Source organism: Carya illinoinensis, chromosome 5, assembly GCF_018687715.1.
Source record: "Carya illinoinensis cultivar Pawnee chromosome 5, C.illinoinensisPawnee_v1, whole genome shotgun sequence".
NCBI classification, from domain to species: Eukaryota; Viridiplantae; Streptophyta; class Magnoliopsida; order Fagales; family Juglandaceae; genus Carya; species Carya illinoinensis.
This window is the reverse complement of record NC_056756.1, coordinates 41,303,077-41,308,272: the sequence shown is the minus strand read 5'-3', so window position 1 is coordinate 41,308,272 and position 5,196 is coordinate 41,303,077. Positions and strand designations below refer to the sequence as shown.

The 5,196-nt window shown below is 36.6% G+C and overlaps 1 long non-coding RNA gene across 9 annotated transcripts; it reads right to left on the bottom strand.

Moving 5' to 3' along the window:
* Positions 1-371: 371 nt before the first annotated feature.
* Positions 372-4,775, bottom strand: LOC122309948. Of its 9 annotated transcripts, none has more exons than XR_006242566.1 (6): positions 4,503-4,775; positions 4,231-4,431; positions 3,478-3,883; positions 3,283-3,386; positions 3,145-3,202; positions 372-1,654 (listed from the first exon to the last, which is right to left on the bottom strand). It is a non-coding gene; the product is annotated as an uncharacterized LOC122309948 (long non-coding RNA). The 9 variants fall into 9 exon arrangements; XR_006242569.1 differs by having other exon boundaries at positions 372-1,651; XR_006242567.1 differs by lacking the exon at positions 372-1,654 and having other exon boundaries at positions 2,927-3,172; positions 3,478-3,627; positions 3,711-3,883; positions 4,503-4,770.
* Positions 4,776-5,196: the final 421 nt, after the last annotated feature.

Below are 5,196 nucleotides of genomic sequence, written 5' to 3'. Positions count from 1 at the left end.
TATACATTAATATGTGCATTAATCTAATATGATTGGTCAAAAAGTAAATTTTATTAAAAATAATACTAATTTAAATTTTGAATATAAAAAAATCAGTATTAGTACGCAGATTAGTATATGATTTTGTTTGTACATAACAAAACTCATTCATGCATGATCATGCAGATTGATCAGTACTAACTAGGTGGCTCATGACCGTGTAGTATTATTTATTTCAATTTCACATCCCTTCATACTACATGCATGGATGATTGAATCCGGCCGTATCACATCAGTAGAAGGAAATTCACCAGTTTGCAGGTAATGTTCCAAATCATCATGTTGAGAATACAGGATACAAATTCATCTCAAATACTTAGGACTGCACCAGATTAATAGAATAGGAAATATTCTGTTATAGTTTGTTACATGAGTTGGAAATTAGCTTACATTATTTTATTCATTTGTAAATCTGATATATATATATATATATATATATCAGCAATTGCCTGGTAAACACACGATATATGAATATGAAAACTTCTTCTTCAGCCTCTGTTTCCTCTAGCATTTCTTCATCTACGCTGCTATCAACATGGTACCAGAGCCATGAATGAAACTCCTCCCAATATCGACTCTGAATCCAATTCATCAATGTCTTCCAATCCTGAAACCAACTCCCCTGAAACCAAGCCCCACTATCCCGCCAGTCCATACTATATTCAGCCCGAAGAAAGAGCTTCTTCTTCCCTAGTTCCAGACCTCCTCACTACAGCAAATTATGTGACCTGGGCGCGCACTATGAGACGTGCTCTCAACATCAAAAATAAACTCGACTTTCTTGATGGCAAAATCTCAAAACCCACTCATGAATCTAATCCCCTTCTTGCCCCATGGGAGCGTTGCAACGATATGATCATCGCCTGGATTCAACACTCTGTTGGTTTAGACCTTCGATCCAACATTGCACATTCCGGCTCGGCAGCTAACATTTGGAAGGATCTTCGTGAGCAATTTTCAATCCAAAATGCTCCTCGCATTTTCCAGATAACCAAATCTATCTCATTACTGATTCAAGATACCGATTCATTGAGCCAATACTTTAACAAACTCAAATGCCTTTGGGACAAGTTGGAAATCTATGAACCAATGCCTTCATGTATCTGTGGTTCACTCAAAACCTTGCTGGAAAACGCACATTGACAAAAGGTAATGCAATTTTTAATGGGTTTAAATGACTCTTACGACTATTTGTGCTTAGATTTTACTCTACGACCTCTTACCCCCGTTGAATCGAGTGACTTCTTTGGTTCAACAAGAGGAGCACTGTAGACAACTACATGTTGTCCATTGCACTCCCCCACTTTCAATCGGCTGCTGCTCAAGATGGGAGTAATCAACATATACTCTCCATCTTGCGGGGGGATGTTGAGAATACAGGATACAAATTCATCTCAAATACTTACGGCTGCACCAGATTAATAGAATAGGAAATATTCTGTTATAGTTTGTTACATGAGCTAGAAATTAGCTTACATTATTTTATTCATTTGTAAATCTGATATACATATATATATATATATATATCAACAGTTGCCTGGTAAACACACGATATATGAATATGAAAACTTCTTCTTCAGCCTCTGTTTCCTCTAGTATTTCTTCATCTGCGCTGCTATCAACACATCATGTGACAGAACAATCCTTTTAGAGGTTGAGAGAACGTTCACGTAGAGTGCAATATTCAACAATTAGGTAGGTGTTCTTAATTAGGCCACGATCAATGATATACATTGGGCCCACTTGTATGCTTAAAGTCCTTACTTCAATCGATTAATATTGGGTACCAAGTATTCTCTTTTTTTCTTTTCACAAGCTTAACTATATAAATAGCTTACATCTAGTATGGATCTTCTATTTCAAATCTTCAAGGATTATGCTCGAAAACGATTCAAACCTCAAAAGCAAGCATGTACGTAACTAGGGAGGAAAACTGCCTAATCCATGGGGCAAGATCGGGGACAATAAAATGGATGGAAAAACAACAATGCGAACCTGTTTGGTTGTAATAAAACTCACCAATTAAATTAGTATGTCATGTATATACACACACACACACACACACACAAAAAGACCTTTTTCTCGCGAGAAATTTTGTCTGAAATAGTCAACATTATTGCCAGAAATAATCTTTTCCCGCTATTTCCACTCGTAGCAGACTCCCTAGAAATAACTGGCAATGGATACTACTGGCCAGTACCTGCGATTTTAGTTGCTGTCCAAAATACTATTATTTTTGGCATATGATAGTCGTTGGAAATAGAGTTTGCGTGGAAAATATGTCACACACGAGTGAAGCCTGCTCGGGACAAAAGTTTTATTGTGGCGAATGGTGTTGCCAGAAATGCCTATTTCAAACAATAAATATGGCAGGAAATGCCTTTTTCCCGAATGAAAAGAAAAAAAATTCCAGGAAAGTCTTTTACTAAATTAAAACTAGCAAAATAGTATCACATGCTCACAGCCTTATACCTAAAATACATTAAGAAATGGGAACATTATATTACAAAAAAAGAAAATATTGGAATAAAATAACAATAGAGAGGTAGTTTTAAAAGAAAGAGAAAAAAAATGAGCACAAGTACTAAACATGGAAAAATGAAGGGGAAGTGTGCGCCAATTGTTATTTGATCATTTTAAAGTTTAACTTACTACAAGAAACTTATTTGTTCTGTGAACAGCTAAATGCAACATAACTAGCCATATAAACGATTATATTCAAGAGTAAAACATGAGCTAGACTGAAAACAGTGTAAATGTGGGAAACTCCAGCAAGCATTCACAGGCTGAAACCAGTACAAATGTGAGAGTTTCCACCTCCATTCACAGGCTGGAAATTGTTCAAATGTAGGAGTTTCCAACAAGCATTCACAGACTGAAAATAAACTAGCATAATGTGGTATTCAACCATTTTTATATTTTTTTGATTGCCTCAGCCTTTCTGTCAAAACAACACAAATGTGTATAGCATGACATAGGTCAATGCCAAAGACTTTCTTAATACAAAGCAACAAAGGAACACATCTAATCAAGCAAAAAAAGAAACACAGGAGCTAGATGAAGTTCCAGTACTAATGATCAAAAGTTGCCAAATAGAAATCTAACCATTGTGTACTCCCTGTGTTTGATGAATCTGCATAACCAGCAAGGTTTGATTCAAAGTCTGCCCAAAAAAATAAAAGAAGGAATAACTACATGGACACACAACACGAGGAAATGAATAAAACTTAAAAGCATTTGAACCTTTTAATATGACTTGCATCAAGCCTTTCGCATGTACACGAAACATCCACTTTCTTAACTTCGCCTGTTGCCCCATAATCAACACCCTTGACAACTCCTTTTCCCTGCAAATGACTATAATAAGCCTCAGACAAACAGAAATAGAGTAATAATGACAGGATGTTAAACCTTCAGAGTCGGTGCTCCTGTGCTCACCAATAAACCAAGACTGCTTCCTGCAAGGAGTATACACCAGGTGAGCCACCATCTAACATTTCGTGTAACTGAGAATAAAACGTCAGAAGCAGGTAATCTATACCTTATTATAATAAATGTATACCTTATTATATATACCTTAAAACATCTCTGCTTCAAAAGCATGTTAATCTTCACAGTTAGTCCCATAAATCATCAAAAAGGAAAAGCAATACGATATTAAGTGGAATGACCTGATTCAAGAGATTCTATATGCCAACTCAGAGTTTGAAGCTATTGAGACAGAGTCCAACTCGAGTACTAAGACCCAGTCTTCAGCAGAAAAATCACAAACACGTCTTCCACAAATCACAAGCCTTCAAGACTCTTCTACAGATATCTCCAACAACACATTCTTCCACAAATTCTGCTACCAAGAGATCAACTCAATATGCTATCAACACATTCCAATTCCAATATGCCATAAACTCAAAATTATCTCATGAGATGAAAAACCAACCAAAATGTATGCAAAACCATTACAATCCGCCAACAACAAACCTTAAGCACATTAATAGCCCATCATAGATCAATAAAACAAGATAGTTCAAAACCCAGAAGATTCTAACGACAACCAGATGGAATTAATAGAGGCCAGACCATGATATAGCTAAGCAGTATGATTTCGGAAGCTTAAGTTGAAGAAGGGGAAACCCATTACAACATCATAGCAGAAGGAAGAAATGAGATCAAAACACCTTCAAAAGAAAGTACCTTTTGATTGACAAAAAGCATTGACCAAGCCCACAAGACATCACCACCACCGTGCATCTCTCCAATTCCTACAAAGGTACCTTGATTTTCCCTGCTAAACAAGAACCCAAAGCTGCACCACCTTTTTTTCTCTCTTTTAATGCTTTCTAGATCTGTTTCCCTTTGATCTCTTGGATCCAAACAGAGAAACCGGCTGGCAAACTGAGAAAGTGAGAGATGCATATGAACAAAGAGAAAAGAGAGCTGGATAAGCGGGATAGATGGAGACTTACCTGACTGACGAAACTGCTACCGGAGACAGCTAAGGACTGCGGCGGCGCAAAGGGAGTTTGAGAGAACGAAGACAACAGCTGGTGAGGGAGAGAGACGTCGAGGGGTGGGGGCGTTCAGACCATAGGCGGGCAAGAGAGTAAGAAAGGGTCCGGAGACCGCCGGAAATAAATAGTTGCTACAAAAAAACCAATGTCGTTTAACACTTTAGCGGCAACCTAATACTGCCTTGTAGGATGGCTTTGTAGTCAAAATATTTACGGCGACATAATTTTCGCCGGAAAATAGGAATTAAGGCTAGCTTCCTACACGTCAGAAATAAGAAGATGAAAATGTAAAAATTGATTTTTTTACGACAAAATTTCTATTGCCACAAAAGAGTTTGTCGCAAAAAAAATTATTTCCCATCAAATGAAAGTCGCAAGAAAAAATTCAATCCAAAAAGCTACCATTTATTGTAGTGACGCGCATAAAATATATGTAACATAGTAACATCGATAAAAAGAAAGGGTAATATTAATATATAAAATATCTAAGTGATATTGATAACAAGAAAAGAATGAAGATAACATCATTTAGAGCATTAACATTTCCTTCCCTATTTTATTGTTATTCCTAAATTATGAAAAAAATTTTTAGGGAGAAGTTGATAATCCCCTCCTATTCCATTCCATATTTCAGGATTTTGCTATTGGA